Raw genomic sequence first — 18415 nt, 5'->3', positions numbered from 1 at the left:
GAACAAAATATACAACTTTGTCTTATTGAAAAATAGAACAAAGAAGTTTGAGATAAACAGCAGCTACCAGGTGCTTAAAAACATTGATGTCATGATGTCTGTAAAACATGGCTTCAGTTAGAGAAAGTCCCTATATTATATGAACATGCACGAGTATAAAAAGATGAAAGAAGTTTACAGCATTTGACTTTAGTGAACGCCAGCCAGTCAGTCAACTGTTTAGAACACACACACACACACACACACACACACAGAGAGGCATACACACATGCACAAACAACGATGATGGTTTGGTTGGTTGGTTTGATAGGTTTGGTTTGGTTTTTCAAGACAAGGTTTCGCTGTGTAGCACTGGCTGTCCCAGAACTCTATAAACCAGACTGGCCTCAAACAGTCACTTTTGAATTTGGTAGGAAAAGATAGAAAAAGTCAGTTTGTTGATTTTAAAGAATGTAAAAAGCACTACTAGTTCGTACTGCATTCTGAAGTGGCTTGAGGTCAGACAAACTCCAGGCCTGTCTCAGTCACAGCTTTGGAACTCAGGGAGATGTGACAGCCTCCAGTGTTGGACAGTTGCCTTTTTTTCTCTGTGGGTTTTTGTCGGGATTGGTTGAGGTAAAGCTTATGAACATTTATTAGTTCAGCACCCTGACTGATACATCCTAAAAGCGCAACAAAAGTCAACTGCAAAAGCAACCTTGTCACCATTGGTGACAAGGGGAAAACCTTAAGGGGAAAACCAAACACTGAGAGTTTGAGTGACAGGCAGAGAAGGCAGGAGTAAGAGAGGCCGAGTGGAGGAGCCTTCAGGATAACTAATGCCAAGAATGTTGTTTGTTCAGCTCTCTGCCACAGTTACAGGCCACGTTTCTTCAACATGATGCCTTTACACACCAGCTAGCTTTCAGGCAACCCCTCTCCCCGACTCTTTGTCTTACTAACTTTTCCAATATTGCTTTCAAAAGAAAGAGTCAAAAATAAACAGTTTCCGTTCTGTGAAACTCTTTATCACATACATCTGGGAAAGACCAGTAAGATGGAATTTTGGGCAAGAGCAATGATTAATGGTTAGCTTATATGGGCTCTGTCATGGAAAAAAAGATACACTTTTCTTCTCTTTTGTTTAGTGAATAAAATGGCAGAAAAGAATGAGTGGAAACAGGAGTTTAGTGCTTTCAGTCTTAAAGAGTCTTTTCTTGGGATCCTTTGGAGTCAGCACAGAAAAAAAAGGTGCCCTCGTTAATAAAAACAAGGGTTATTCCTTACCACATACTCTATCCATCATATTACATGTATCCTTTGAATGTAGCTATGATATGGAATTATTATCAAATTTTTACACATAAATAAGGAAGCCAGACTCAGACTATTTCAAATTCATACAGCCCAAGATGTAGAAATATGAAAAAAACCCTAAAGGTGTGTGTGTGTGTGTGTGTGATATAAGCAGGTATATGCACATATGCAAACCCTGAGACCAGAGAAGGATGTTGGGTGTGCTGCTCTGTCACCCTCTACCTTATTCCCTTGAGACAGAGTCTCTTCTTGAATCTTCAGCCAGAAAACCTTCAGTCTAGCAACCAGAAAGCCCCAATAATCTTCCTGCCTATGCTCCTCAAGCACTTGTGTTGCAGTCATGCACACAGCCCCAGATGATGGGGATCCTAACTCAGGTCCTCCTGCTTGCCCAGCAAGCACTCTGACCTCCTGAGACATCTCTCTAGCCTCAAAACCTAGTAAGACATCATGAATTATGCAGAAATCTTCAGCTTGTCCTAGCCAATAGGTAGAGGTGAATTACAGGAGAAACAACACTAGAACATGTAATTTGAAACATCAACCTCAACTTAGTATTATTTTTATAGTTTTTTTTAACCTCAAATTGTCTTGAGGTTTCTCTTTCAATGCGTATAGTCAAAGGAACAATAAGAAGAATGAGATGAAAGGTTTGTTTTTTAGGGTCACGTTTCACTCCATTCTGTGGGAAAGCAGAACGGCAGGTGTTCAAGTCCATACTGAGAAATAACATAAAATGTTAGCTGTTTATATTTTTATGGGATTGGAAAACTACAGGTTTCATTGGATATTCTTGGGCTGTTAGGCACATGTGATTGGCCTGAAGCAAAATGTGCAGTTTACTTTTTTAGAACAGTTTCAGGAGGTGTGAAGCCCTCCCATGGCTCCCAGCTCTTCATACACAGCCACTGCCATCATTAACCCTACCACATAGACTACAGATGATGAGTTTACACTCTCACATGATTACCCGAGTATGAATTTTTTGGAATGATCTTTAACTATTTCATTTTGCTACAAAGTTTGTAAATAACCATCTCATAGAAGATATAATCAACTGTGAGCAGTGTTCTGTCTTTTGCTGCAGAAAAGCAAAGTAAAATATGCACATCCATTAGATGAGGCAAGTTGCCTAACCTCTTAGAAAGGCTGGTGCTAGATTGGACCTTCTTTTGATGAATGGGCATTCTGTAAATGAATTAGTCCAGAGACTGCCCAGAAGCATAAAAAGGGTATCCCAGGGGAATGCAGTAAGACAAGCCTGAATGTGGAATATCCGTCTTCATCACCAAATAGTGCTCAAATGCAATCGGCTTAGAAGCACTCTTCAGACAGGGGTCATAAACTCAAGTGCCTAGAGGATCTGGGCAGGTGATATAAATGAGTCAAGTGGGCCAGCTGCAAGAAAGCATCCTGGTGACAAATGGTACCTGACATTTGACCATAGTGTCAGGGAGATGAAACTGACCGTTAGGAGGGGCAGCTGCTTTTCTATTTTAGGTGACAGAGCCCAGGCAGACGTCTGGGGCAGTGGTCAGCATGTTATTATTTATTAATGCATACTAATTGCATGTGTCAGTGGGGTTTAGTGTGATACTTGCACACATACTTTACAATATATATTTATTGTACCATCTTCTTTCTACCTGTAGGTCCCATAACACCACCCCCATCTCTTGTGACCATTGTTCCATTTCGGTGTCAACATTTTTGTGTTTTCTGACTACGAGATAGAACATGTGGCACTTGCCTTTATGTGTCTGGCTTATTTCACTTAACATATTTTTCCTAAATTGTGATTATTTTTCAGAGAAAGAGAAACACTACTATCATATTTTGATGTATTATCGTCTAACTTTTAGTGTTAGCATTTAGTGAGAAATACTATTTAATTCCATTAAAAAAAAAAGGCCACCAGTTACTCAAACATACCCCCATCAGAAGGCCACCAGTTTGCAATTTATGATTTCAAGAAATAAGACAACAGTGACAAAAACAATGTCTATAATGACCCTCGTGCTCCTGGGTTCTTACACCTCTGAACTAACCTTTAGATACCATAACAAATACACTTGCCACACTGTACCAAAACAAACAAGAGAGGCTCAGGAATTTATGCAAAACCACAAACTATTTCCCAATGTCGATGTGTGCCCTGCCTGCTGCAGGGGAATCCGTTTAAAAAGCATGTATGTATCTGCTCTCCTGTGAATCCTAGCAAGCTGACGTCGTGCACGCGATCACCATATGGTTGTAACAGACATTAGTAGAATTTCTCCATTGAGAACACACTAACGATATGGTAATTTCCCTGCCACCCTTAACTCTTGTCTCTTTCCAATTCTTCCAGGCAGAAACGGCCTCAATTTTAAAATCAGTACATTTTGGATCTTCCGGATCTGTGCTTGGCTGGGTGATCCTGCTTGTAATTGCATGTGGGCCACCCAATTACGCAGGTACATGTTGACACTTTATAAAGACAAATGTCTACCTCATTAGTGTCTAGTTTATGGTTTCAGTTTATGTCTTCATTTAGTTAATCCCTTCCAGGGTTGTTTTCCCTGGCTCCCTACTGAGCATCAGCGTAATGTACCTGATGGGCGCTCACTAAGTAATTTTTGATTGACTATTACAATGCATTAATTAGGACACTGTCAATGGGGCCTACCGGATCAACTGTCTGTGAACGAACTAAACAATCATTTACTTTCACCTACTAGGCATCTTAGGCCAATAACTAAACTAAGTTTTAGCTTTTAGAAATTCACTGTGTGACACTGACCAAATGAATCCACCCACTAAACATATAACTCCCAACCTCTCTGCCTGCTCGTAACTTCCATGAGTAAATGTGCTTCTAGAAGTATATAGTTCATGACACACTCTTGCCTAAGAGGAAGGAGCACCATGAAGGTGGTAGCAATATGATCAAGATTTTCACAGAGAACTGTACATTTTAATGTCAGGGGGAAACCCAAATTGAAAAAGAAAGTAAAAAACTCAAATCATCATTTAAATCATCATTGAGGTCAGAAAAAATCAGTAGACCTTCATTTTATTTTATTTTATTTTATTTTATTTTATTTTATTTTAATTCTGTCTTTATACCTTGTAAACAACAAAGTTCTGGGCATGTGGGATAGTTTTAAGAGTGCTTTTATCCCTTAGCCGAGATCATAAGTAGGCTAGAAGTAGGTTCTTATACCATCCCACACATCTTTAAACAAAAGCAATTTAGGACCTGTGAGGTAACCCCCTCCAGCAGATGAACTGATAATTTCTTGAACAGCTTCCTCCACCCCCATCATTTCCACACAACTCTATCAAATGCAACCCGACTTGCAGTTCAGAATACTCAGTTGTCCGATCAGGTTTTTGGGCCACAGGGATGGTCTTGAATTCATCCTAACAGAGGCTAAGTAACATTAGATTTCTCACAGCCTCATCTAAGTCAGCAAGACAGCATTGCATAATATCTTTAGAATTACTAAGTTATGAAGTCCGTGGGGAAGAAGGTGAAAAGAAGGTCAGCTGCTGATATCAAATCAGGTGCCAGATGTGACGACCCCCGCTTAGTCAGAGGCATTAGAGCCTGCAAGAACATTACTGAATCCAGCTTCAAGCAGAAGCCAGATGCTTGACAAAGACAGCCTTACCTGTGCAGTCAGCATTGTGCTATATAACGTGGAGACACTGAACAGAGGGGCAACTATTTAAGAGCAAACACCACAGGCTATGACTGGCCTGTTTTTGCAGCTCCACTTCCTTACCCCATGTTGTAGACCTTTATTTCCAATGTCTATGTTATAGACACATGCTTATATTATAAAGAGAAATGAAAATAGAGTTATGTGGGTGCAGAGTCCTAAAACCTAATGTAACATCTTCATGCTGCCTGCTGTATGTACTTCCTATACGTTCATGTTTGTATGATTGGTCCTGGCTGGAGGTGCTAATGCATGAACTAGCAAGAATCCTGCCTTTGTTCCTGCTGAAGTTCTAGACCTAACCTTCTGAATTAGTAGACTGTGATCTAAGCCAAATAAACCCCTTCCTCCCTTATATTGTTTTTTTTCTTTTTGGTGAAAGTGTTTTGGCACAGCAAGAGAATGAAACCTCAACAACATGAAAAGCTTAGGGTTTTTTCTTGACTTTCCTACTCCTATTTATATAAGATCAACTCTATAGCCTTCAGTGCCCCATTCTGGCACTGGATGTACATAGTGCACATACAGAGCAACCAAATAAATAAGTAAGTAAATAAATAAAAGCTTACTGTACTTTAACAAGATACTATTATTTTCTGATTATTGATACTCAGGACAGACAGGAGGATAAGTAAGTTGCCTGTATTTACAAGGAAGGTGTTAGGCAGAGCCAGCTGAGTCTAGGCTGCCAGATCTAAAGTCTGAGCTAATAGCTAGTCTATGAATTGGCTCGTGGCAAAAGAGAAGTCTATATGTGTTAAATCCCTCTTCCTCCTGTCTCCTTTTCTCTAAACAATCTTCTAAAGCTACAAGAGCTGTTTATCTAATGGGAATGATCTCGAGTGTGCCCTTATCCTGATTCAACGACTCCCACTACTGCGAAGAAAAACCATCGTTACATGGCCCACGGATGGTTCTTATGACGTGTGGTTTCCCTTGTCTATTTAAACAAAGCAACATACCAAATCTAAGTACCAGGCACAGAAGGGAGTGTTTATCCTCTGTGCATTAAGATAACCCTTAAAAACTACATATATTTATTTGTGGCTGGTAGGGGGATGCACATATATCCCACAGTGAGCATGAAGAATTCAGAGGACAATTTGCGTCTCTGTTCATTCTTCCATCATGCAGGGACTGGGACTTGAACTCAGGTTATCAGTCTTGGCAGCAAGTGCCTGTACCTGCTGAGTCATCTTGCCAGTCCCAGAGAATCCTTTCTTGGATGTTATCAATGAATGGCAAGGAAATTTGGTATTCTATCCATGGAAATTCTTTCTTAGGCATAGACCAGCAAAGTCAGTTCAACTGAGGCGTGAACGGGACAAATGGTTAAAGTGAAGGTCTTTGGAGGCCGAGTTCCGAATCACAGTGTCCTTTCTTTTCAGTGGTCCATTTTGCAGTTTGAGTATAATTCTCTCATAGGTCTACTGTGAAAACAGAATTAGATAACATGTATGCAGGGTTTAACACTTCAGCCACACAGAAATTCTTCAGCAAAATAGGCACACACCTTGGAGATTTTTGTTGCTCTGTTCTCTCATTATACTAGCTTAAGAACCTTGTTTTATTTGTTTTAATGTTTAATTGTAAATTTTTATGTGTATAGGTATTTTGCCTGCATGTCTGTGCACCAGGCACATGTCTGATGTTCATGGAAACCGCAGAGACATCAGATCTCCTGGAATTGGAGCAACAGAAGGCTGTGAGTTATGTGGGTGCTGGAAACCAAAGCCATGTCTTCTAGAAGAGCATCTAGTGATCCATCTCTCGTTTTAAAACCTTTTTAATAGATATTTTCTTCATTTACATTTCAAATGCTATCCCAAAAGTCCCCTATACCTTCCCCATGCCCTGCTCCACTACCCACCCACTCCCACTTCTTGGCCCTGGCATTCCCCTGTACTGGGGCATATAAAGTTTGCAAGATCAAGGGGCCTCTCTTCCCAATGATGGCCGAGTAGGCCATCTTTTGCTACATATGCAGCTAGAGACATGAGCTCTGGGGGTACTGATTAGTTCATATTGTTGTTCCACCTATAGGGTTGTAGACCGCTTTAGTGATCCATCTCTTAACCACTGGCCCATCTCTCCAACCACATATTGCTTTGTGTTTTGTTTACATACATAAAGCAATTTAACCCAAATAGTAGTTTACAAATGTGATCTGAGAGAAAAATGGCTCCTAAGAATTCTTGGTTGCTCCTCTGTAGTGCCTTTACATATATACAAACATCATGTATATTTATGAAAAGCATAAACAGGAGTGTCTGCAACACAGGTCTGCACCCTGCCTTTGTTCTGTCTGGGTTTTGTGCAGTACCAGCACCTACATATCGACAACACTATTTTTAATGGCTGTATTCTATTTCACTAAAGACATGTAGCATACATTCTTTAGCAAGTTCTGTTCAGGTATATTGTTTCCAGTCATTTTTTTTTGACCAAATAGCATTTGAATATACCCTTTCTATATTCACTGTATAGTTATTTTTTCTCTCCTCACAATAGAATTTCTGGGACAAATAAAATATGCTTTGGAAATTTGCATAGATCTTCTTCAACTGTCCTCTGAAGGGGAGGATATAGTTTATATAGTTGCTACACCATAGAGAATGTGGAAAGTTATTTCTGTTTCATATAAATCCGTAAGAAATCCATAGGTTTTCTTAGCCAGTTTCCCCATGGTTCTAGAAAGCTCCAGGTTTTACTCATCTTCTTTATCTTTTACTCTTGAATTAGTAGTGATTTATCTAGATCCTTCAGACCTACACATGCATGCACTTGCAAACAAACAACTAAATTTTAAGGAAAATTTAAATGTGTGCAGAATGGGGAGGATGATTACCAAAGGGAGGATGGACAGTTCTGGATACCTGAACTGTCTTATATGTATGCCTTATTGTCGTCAGTCTCAAGGATGCTATCTCTATATGACTCAAATCTTTTTTATTGTGGGCTTGTGTCTCCCACTGCTCTTAAAATTGTGAAGCTTTGCATGAACTGTACCAAATTATAAATTGCAAACTCCAAATATTGCATATTTTCAGCTGGCCACTTGTGACTACTCAGTGTCCTCCTGCCTGTTATTGGATGGAATTCAGTAGAGAAATTATGGTTTATTTGGAGACAAGGGTGTCCTGGAGTGCACTATGTAGGCCAGAGAGGGCCTTGACCTCCTGTGTGATCTTCTTGCCACTTGCTGAGGTTGCAGGTGTCTGTCACCACCATCTCCAGCTCTCATAGGAGAAGTCAGAAAGCATTGACCAGACATCTAAAGAAATCATTCTCTCCAAACTTCAGGAAGTTAGAAATCCATCGTTTTTCTCTCTCTATCACTTCACTTTAGGGGACACTTCTAGAATAATCCTATCTCCCACCCACAGTACTTAGGTATTTGGTGGGGCCCCCCTTGATGCTGTCCACGGTCCTGAACAACTTGGGTTCCTTCTCAGAGTCCTTTAATGAGACGTAAAAGAAACAAAATAAATCAAAAAGCAGAAAGTGGAGAGGTTGTCGAGAGAAAAAGAGTTTCTTTTTTGTTTTGTTTTTGTTTGTTTGTTTGTTTGTTTGTTTGAAATTTTTAAATCCTCTCACTTACTAATAAATATGCCATAGTTGACCTGGAAAAAATTAAAAGACTTAATGATCTTAAGTCCATATTCATCTTTTTAACTTCAGTCTCCTGTGTAAATTGGTTCTCATTACCTCAACTTGGAACTTCTCATCCTCCTCCACCTCCTCACCTCCTCCTTTTCTCTCTCCCCATAACCTGGTTTTTCGAGACAGGGTTTCTCTGTGTAGCCCTGGCTGTCCTGGTACTCACTCTTTACACCAGGCTGGCCTCAAACTCAGAAATCCGCCTGCCTCTGCCTCCCAAGTGCTGGGATTAAAGGCGTGCGCCACCACTGCCCAGCAAACCTTCAATCTGTAATAGCTTTAGAAAGTGGCTACAAATTGTTTAACACTTGTCCCATCAAAACTATGACCTAGGTTCCTTTCGCTTTACTCTGCTTGGGACTGATTCTTTTGAACTAATAGGGTGCATGTGTGCAGTGGCTATGAAGCCCTGTGACCTGTGAGTGGTCTCCTAAAAGTGGCACAACTTCTGCTTGGTTCTATTGCAAAATCCACTTTCTAAAAGCTCCCTTTGAGATACCTCCTTGAGGATCCAGTTCCTATACTGTGAAGGGCCTGAGGCATCTCCAATGAAAGTACTCAGCTTGAGTAATCTTAGTCACCCAAGCCCAGGTAGCAGACACATGTATGAAGAACTTTTAAAAGGTCCCAGACTTCAACCATTCAAGCAAGTCATTTGAACTCGCTCAGATCAGACTTCTAGATTTCATGAAGCAGAAAACAGTTATCCCCATGCAGAGCTGTCTGAATTCCTGACCCACACACTCCAAAAGCACAGAAAAAAAATGGTTCTTTTGTTATATTTTCTTTTCTTTTTTTTTTAACTTTTATTTTTTTTTTATTACGTATTTTCCTCAATTACATTTCCAATGCTATCCCAAAAGTCCCCCATACCCTCCCCCCCCCACTTCCCTACCCACCCATTCCCATTTTTTTGGCCACGTTCCCCTGTACTGGGGCATATAAAGTTTGTGTGTCCAATGGGCCTCTCTTTCCAGTGATGGCCAACTAGGCCATCTTTTGATACATATGCAGCTAGAGACAAGAGCTCCGGGGTACTGGTTAGTTCATCATGTTGTTCCCCCTATAGGGTTGCATATCCCTTTAACTCCTTGGGTACTTTCTCTAGCTCCTCCATTGGGAGCCCTGTGATCCATCCAATAGCTGACTGTGAGCATCCACTTCTGTGTTTGCTAGGCCCCGCCATAGTCTCACAAGAGACAGCTCTATCAGGGTCCTTTCAGCAAAATCTTGCTAGTGTATGCAATGGTGTCAGGGCTTGGAAGCTGATTATGGGGTGGATCCCTGAATATGGCAGTCTCTAGATGGTCCATCCTTTTGTCACAGCTCCAAACTTTGTCTCTGTAACTCCTTCCATGGGTGTTTTGTTCCCAATTCTAAGGAGGGGCACAGTGTCTACACTTTGGTCTTCATTCTTCTTGAGTTTCATGCGTTTAGCAAATTGTATCTTATACTTGGGTATCCCTAAGTTTTGGGCTAATATCCACTTATCAGTGAGTACATATTGTGTGAGTTCCTTTGTGATTGGGTTACCTCACTCAGGATGATGCCCTCCAGGTCCATCCATTTGGCTAGGAATTTCATAAATTCATTCTTTGAAATATCTATGCTCCAAATACAAGGGCAGCCACATTCATTAAAGAAACTTTAGTTAAGCTCAAAGCACACATTGCACCTCACACAATAATAGTGGGAGACTTCAACACACCACTTTCATCAATAGACAGATCATGGAAACAGAAACTAAACAGGGACACAGTGAAACTAACAGAAGTTATGAAACAGATGGATCTAACAGATATCTACAGAACATTTTATCCTAAAACAAAAGGATATACCTTCTTCTCAGCATCTCATGGTACCTTCTCCAAAATTGACCACATAATTGGTCACAAAACAAGCCTCAACAGACACAAAAATATTGAAATTGTCCCATGCATCCTATCAGATCACCATGGACTAAGGCTGATCTTCAATAACAAAATAAATAATAGAAAGCCAACATTCACGTGGAAACTGAACAACACTCTTCTCAATGATACCTTGGTCAAGGAAGGAATAAAGAAAGAAATTAAGGACTTTTTGGAGTTTAAGGAAAATGAAGCCCAAACTTATGGGACACAATGAAAGCATTTCTAAGAGGAAAACTCATAGCTCTGAGTGCCTCCAAAAAGAAACTAGAGAGAACACACATTAGCAGCTTGACAACACACCTAAAAGCCCTAGAACAAAAGGAAGCAAATTCACCCAAGAGGAGTAGAAGGCAGGAAATAATCAAACTCAGGAGCGAAATCAACCAAGTGGAAACAAGAAGAACTATTCAAAGAATCAACCAAAGGAGGTGCTGGTTCTTTGAGAAAATCAACAAGATAGACAAACCCTTAGCCAGACTCACTAGAGGGCACAGGGAAAGCATTCTAATTAACAAAATCAGAAATGAAAAGGGAGACATAACAACAGATCCTGAAGAAATCCAAAACACCATCAGATCCTTCTAAAAAGGCTATACTCAACAAAACTGGAGAACCTGGATGAAATGGACAAGTTTCTAGACAGATACCAGGTACCAAAGTTGAATCAAGATCAGGTTAATGATATAAACAGCCCTATATCCCCCAAAGAAATAGAAGCAGTCATTAATAGTCTCCCAACCAAAAAAAGCCCAGGACCAGATGGGTTTAGTGCAGAGCTCTATCAGACCTTCAAAGAAGATCTAATCCCAGTTCTTCACAAACTATTCCACAAAATAGAAGTAGAAGGAACTCTACCGAACTCATTCTATGAAGCCACAATTACTCTGATACCTAAACCACAGAAAGATCCAACAAAGATCGAGAACTTCAGACCAATTTCCCTTATGCAATAATCCTCAATAAAATTCTCGCTAACCGAATGCAAGAACACATTAAAGCAATCATCCATCCTGACCAAGTAGGTTTTATTCCAGGGATGCAGGGATGGTTTAATATACGGAAATCCATCAACGTAATCCAGTATATAAACAAACTCAAAGACAAAAACCACATGATCATCTCGTTAGATGCAGAAAAAGCATTCGACAAGATCCAACACGCATTCATGATAAAAGTCTTAGAAAGATCAGGAATTCAAAGCCCATACCTAAACATAATAAAAGCAATCTACCGCAAACCAGTAGCCAACATCAAAGTAAATGGTGAGAAGCTTGAAGCAATCCCACTAAAATCAGGGACTAGACAAGGCTTTCTCCCTACCTATTCAACATAGTACTTGAAGTCCTAGCCAGAGCAATTTGACAACAAAAGGAGATCAAGGGGATACAAATTGGAAAAGATGAAGTCAAAATATCACTTTTTGCAGATGATATGATAATATATATAAGTGACCCTAAAAATTCCACCAGAGAACTCCTAAACCTTATAAACAGCTTCGGTGAAGTAGCTGGATATAAACTCAAACAAGTCAATGGCCTTTCTCTACACAAAGGACAAACAGGCTGAGAAAGAAATTAGGGAAACAATACCCTTCTCAATAGTCACAAATAATATAAAATATCTTGGCATGACTCTAAGGAAGTGAAAGATCTGTATAATAAAAACTTCAAGTCTCTGAAGAAAGAAATTAAAGAAGATCTCAGAAGATGGAAACATCTCCCATACTCATGGATTGGCAGGATCAACATTGTAAAAATGGCTATCTTGCCAAAAGCAATCTACAGATTCAATGCAATCCCCATCAAAATTCCAACTCAATTCTTCAACGAATTAGAAAGAGCAATCTGCAAATTCATCTGGAATAACAAAAAACCTAGTATAGCAAAAACTCTCCTCAGGGATAAAAGAACCTCTGGTGGAATCACCATGCCTGACCTAAAGCTTTACTACAGAGCAATTGTGATAAAAACTGAATGGTGCTGGTATAATGACAGACAAATAGACCAATGGAATAGAATTGAAAACCTCGAAATGAACCCACACTCCTATGGTCACTTGATCTTCGACAAGGGAGCTAAAACCATCCAGTGAAAGAAAGACAGCATTTTCAACAAATGGTGCTGGCACAACTGGTTGTTATCATGTAGAAGAATGCGAATCGATCCATTCCTATCTCCTTGTTATATTTTCTAAAAGTCAGTTTAACCCAGAAACAAAAAATTTGATACATGCTTTCAGTTGAGGAAAAAGTCCTCTTCAGGTACATGAATAAAAATCCTTATTCTCACATTTATTTATTATAACAATGTGTTTAATACGTATTTTTCTGTGATTTATAGTAAAATTTTTTAAAATGTTCTGTTTTTTTTTTTTGGAATTCCCACTTGTTTATATAATGTATAATGACTATATCCAATCTCCACTACTTCCTTTATCTCCCCTTTGCCTTCTAGCTCCTTCTCCTCCAAGCTTCATGTCTACATTCTATTCTTATTTCTTGCAGTGAGTAACTCTTGGTTCCAGTCAGTGCAGCTCTTATATATGTAGGTATGTGGCTTCCAGAGACCACGCCCCCCAAAAGAAGGTGATTCTCTTTTTCTCAGTACTCATTTACTGCCACAGGTAGCTCTTCAGCTAGGAGTGGGAGGTGATGAGACCTGGTCCACTCTGTGCTAAAGTGTCAACTGGCTTGATTTTATGCTGGTAACCAAAGTTGCTCTGAATTCATGTGTGCACTTCCTTTCTCACTGCCTGCTCTTACATTCTTTCTGCCCCCTCTTCCTAGAGGCTTCCTGAGCCTTGAATGGTGAGAGGCTGATGCAGATGACCCCCACACAGCTGAGCATCCAGAGTTTTTTATATTCAGAAATTGATGGCAAAAAAGTTTAAGGTCACTGAAGTAGACTTGTAACCGTTCCTGAAGATCTAACTTGCATGGATCTTATATGTCCCCGTGTATATGGTTTTAAACATAGGCTAACTCTCTGTTGGTTTTCACGTCTCAGCATCCCTTCATCCCCTAATAATGGAAGTGGAATATGAAACAAGTCTCCATGAACTCATGGAGGACTTTAGGAAGGTGATGTGGGCTGGAGAAAATTTGACTTCAGTGACTCTCTAGGTGATTCTGATGTCAGAGACTCTGCCTGGAGTTACACTGCACATTACCGCACACAGCCACATAATTACAATACCTGAAGTTCAGAGAAGCTCTTTCCTGCCTAAACCAAAGAAGCTAATATCTCTGAGCCTTTAGTTAGTGATTAACCCCAATTTGAGAAATTTTGAGGAGTCAACTTTGATTTTTTTTAATATCAAAGAAGAGAGAAGACACACTTGCTAGCTTTAGAGTTAAGGAGAGAGTTTGAGGAGAAGCAAGGGTGTGGAGGTGAGTTTAAGATGCTGTATGGGGTGCCGTGTGTCTAGACCCTACCTGCAGAGGAGACAGCACATCTATAAAATTCAACCAACTATTTGAAAGGCAGTTTGGGTATCAAATTTTAGACTGAGTACACTATAGCAGAACAACAACAATAACAACAACAAAAATAAGATACTGAGTGGAGCTGGCTTCATTCTCTGCCCCTGCTGGTAATCCCAGATACTTGGGAGACTGAGGCAGATTGCAAACCTGAAGTCTGGACTACAATGAGTTCAAGGTCAGCAGAGCACCGGAGTAAGTCTCTGTTTCAAAATGAGCTACAAGAGGGCTGAGAACCCAGACAGGAGACTCTGGATTCAATGTCCAGTCCTGAGTTCTGGTTCCCAACCGCAAAGCCAAAGGAGTGGCCTTGTATAAGCTAGAGGACTGAATGACAGTCTCTCCATTTCTACTGAAGACAACTGAAAAGAAATTAAAATATCATAGTTAAAGTAAAGATGCACAGAAAGGGTAGAGAGAGGGCTCAGTGGTTAAGAGCATTTGCTACTCATACAGAGGACGTGGGTTCAGTTTTAGGCACCTACATGGTGGCTCACAACCATCTATATCTTCAGCTCCTGAGTTCTAATGCCCATTTCTGACCTCCATAGGTATCTCTATGCACTAAGGCACCCATGCTTATGTATACATTCACATACAGTTCTAGAAAGATGCAAAGAAAATTAAAATGAAAAAGAAAATAAAGATTATTTAGAAATATGCCATGCTTGATCTTCCCTCCGAAAACCAGCATCAACCAGTACAATTCCTGAAATGGAAGAATTAAATCATGGCATTGAGTTTTTACTTTCCCTCTCCCCAATTTCATCCATTTGCTTATTTCCTGCTTTTATAGAAACCAAATGATGAAAGTTTTGACATTTTTGAAGGGATTAATATATTTCTGAAATCCTGGGTTAGCACTCTATGCATTTACCCTCCATGAATTCCCCCGGATACAGAGTGAAATCCAGACCGAGAGCAGAGATGGATTCTCACCAGCTGATTGCCAGTAATTGATTTTTCTCAAAGCTGCTATGAGATGCACCCAAGCGTGGGTCATTGCCTGCTCCACCCAGCTGTAGTGAACCCAGAGATAGAGACCTTTATTAGGTAAGCTGTATGTTCCTGTAATTCGGTAGCAGCTAATTAAAAATTTCGCCTTTGTGTGTAAGCCAATATTGCTTAAAATTCTGCATAAGTAGGAGTCTCTTCATATTGCTTTAGATGAGGGTATTTTTTTTTTTAACTACAAGTTGGTTTGGGGCTGGGAGGAGCTCAGAAATCTGCAATATTTTAATTACATCTTGGAAAGAATAGCTCTCCACACTTGATACCAGTGATTGAATAGAGAAGTCCCCAAACAGTGAGAGCTCAGTTAAGTAGAATGTTTATTGCCCTTGTTCTCTTTAAGCTTGCATAGAGCTGTGAAGTGAATACTCTGCTTGCATCTCATAGCATCTCACTATTGCGCCTTTCAATCCATCATCAGAAATAGGACCCTGTGGAATCAGCAGCACTGAGAACGTGGTAACTACAGAGACCTCTCGCCTACCTACGGGAACCTGCTCAAGCAGGACCTTTATTTTTTAAAAAAATTCCTGGGATGGGAGAAGCCTCAATCTAGCAGATTCAGTTATTTTGTATTGTTGATCCCAAAACTGCAAGAATGTATCTCATATGGTTTGGTGGCTTTGCAGAGGAGGCTTTCAAATATCTGCAACTATGCAGATATAGTAAAATAATGTAATCCTTCAACTAAAAAAAAAAAATCCATGAGTTTTCATTTTCCTTTAAGCATTGTTCCAAATTGCCACAATTAACTGAGTTTCCAGTGGTTTCTGTAGTGATGACCTATTTGTATTAAGGAACATGGAACATGTCTACTGATACATACATATATATATATCAATATATGTATATCATATATGTAGCTAATAACTGACATTTTTCTATGATTTTCTTGGTAACATCATACACAGGCCATTTTCCTATTTTTAACAGTAATTGTAAATATGTTAATCAAATATGCACCGAAGACATGTAAATTTTTAATTCTCACAATCATGACTGTATTGAAGACATCAACTGTCAATTTAGTTTTGGCAGCGTTTCTAGTCAATGTTTTAAAATGCAGTCAGCATTCCTTTATTCATTGCGCAAGTGGTTTCTAGCTGTCCTAGAGATGGCAGCATTGAGCAACTTATTTGGTAATTGGTAGCTTGCCTGTTCTGTGAATTTTCTCTTGGGTGTAAATTTTCATTACAATACAGAAGACTAATTTAGCATAAGGTGACAGGATAATACACGTATCTGCTCAACACTACTTCACCTGAGTTCCACAAAAGCCTACCTTTCTCTTCTGTATATTTATGTGAATCAAATGTGAATTTGTATTCCTAGAGTTATCTCAAGCCATCAATTAAAAAAAAAAAGTACAAAGAACTGAACTTACTGTAGTACAGTTTGAACATTAGCTACCTTTAAGATTTGTAATGAAACTCGAGCGAGTTGTGTGTGTGAGGGTATGTGTGAGTGTGTTAAACTTCACTGATTAGTGAGCAATTTGTTACAATGATCTGGTTCTGTGTGTCTGTGTGTCTGTGTACATAACTGGGGATCCAATCCAGGGCCTTGGGCACCTCAGAGCAGATGGTCTACTTCTTCAGTCATAATAACATTACTTTTATATCATAAACACCCTAATGTTCTGTGAAGATGACTTATAAAAATCTTCCAAATTAAATTGCTTTTTATGTTGTCTCCTCCTTCAAGAAAATACTGTTTCCCCCATAAAGGTACCTCCTCTTTCTCCTCTCTCTTTTTTGTTTGTTCTTGGTCGGTGACAGAGGTCAGGAAGGAAGTAATTTTAAAAGTTAAAGTCTGGATTTGAAGTGCTTTCCTACATACTGCGAGGTCCCCTCCCTTTGGACTAATCTAGATTAAGCAGTTGCTAGACTAGACTAGCTGTTTATCCCCACCCCCCCCCCCACCCCCGTTATTCTGCTACACTAACTTCAGACTTCTCTAGTTGGTATCCTCCCACCCCCTAAAGCATTTCAAATCTTTAGAGTCCTCTTCTTGCTATTGCAGCCTCCGTACCTTTTCCAAATTACTTGCTATTTATAGCCTTCCTGTAGTGGGCACATGTGCCCGCATCACCAAGCTGTCAGAGGGGAAAAATGAAGGCTATCAATTCAATGTGTACCGCATAATCCATTAACCAGGTTTAGGAGAAACTGCATGATAAAGGAGGTGAAAAGAGAAACCGGAGGTTCCTGATCGTTTGAGAGGAGGTGGCACCTACAGATGCGGGATACCCCAATTCAAGTACCGAAAGCATCTGAATGGTGCCAGTGCCTACATCTGTACCCTCACCCTCTCTCCCCTTTACCGCATCTGTGCAAGATAGGAAAGACAGGCAACTCCACCAATCAGCAGGCTGCCCCAGGAACCTCACCCCGCCTCTCTCGCCGCATTATGCTGAGGCGCGCAGCCCCCTTTACCCGTCCGCTCCTCCCCTACTCCAGGCCAGGCAGTCTAGTGGATTGAGCATGCCCAGCACCTTTACTGCTGCGTCTCACTGCGAACAACCTGCAGTGCTGGAGAGCGGGAGGCTGAGGGGGTTCCTGGCTTAGGAAAAGAGGCGGAAAACTAGAACCGCCCATGGCTAGAGTAGAATGGCTTCAAACACTGGGAGCAACGTCACATTTGTAGGTCTTTAATGCCGGTTGGGCTAGACAGGGACGTCCTGCTTGATTTATAGGTCATCTTAAAAAGAAAAAAAAAAAAAAAAACTTTGGGGAGCGTCTGCTTGTGGTGAGACTAAGAAATAGGCTTTGCAACGAGGCTGCTGACCCGTTTTCATCAAGAAGTACCCATTTTCCTGTGCAGCCTAGCCACTTATCCTTGTCTCTCGCTTATCCTTGTAGTCAAGGTTAAAAGTGTGTAGGGTCGTCTAATGCTCGTGCAAACTATGAAACAAACATCTGCTAATATGTACACAGTAGGGGTGTACACTTAGGAACTCTCTGAAGGTCCTTTACATCTTTTTAAAAAAATCACAAATAGACTTACGAATGTGATAAGGGGTGCCAGGTTTCCTCCAGCCGCCCGCCCCCCACCTTTTGCACTAACTAACCCTTAAGTGTGAATCCCTCTTCACCTGCATGAAGGAAGAGAAATCGTGACATTTACATTTTATTTCCTTAGTGATCAGCGCCTAATGGTGCCAGGTGTGAGATCCTAGGTCGCGATTCCGAGGGACCCTAACCCAGCCAACAGTCACTGCCCTTGGGCGTTCCTCTCTGTTTCTTCCAGGTGCTTCACTGCGGTACGTCCAGAGATTCCAGGTGGAAGACTGGCCCAGAAGTCCTTTAGAAAACCTTACAAAAATGTAGATCTCCCTACCAGGGCCT

The sequence above is a fragment of the Mus caroli genome, unplaced genomic scaffold (genome assembly GCF_978045245.1).
Source record: "Mus caroli unplaced genomic scaffold, Mus_caroli_1 scaffold_1, whole genome shotgun sequence".
Taxonomy (NCBI): domain Eukaryota; kingdom Metazoa; phylum Chordata; class Mammalia; order Rodentia; family Muridae; genus Mus; species Mus caroli.
Note: the sequence above shows the minus strand (reverse complement) of the source record.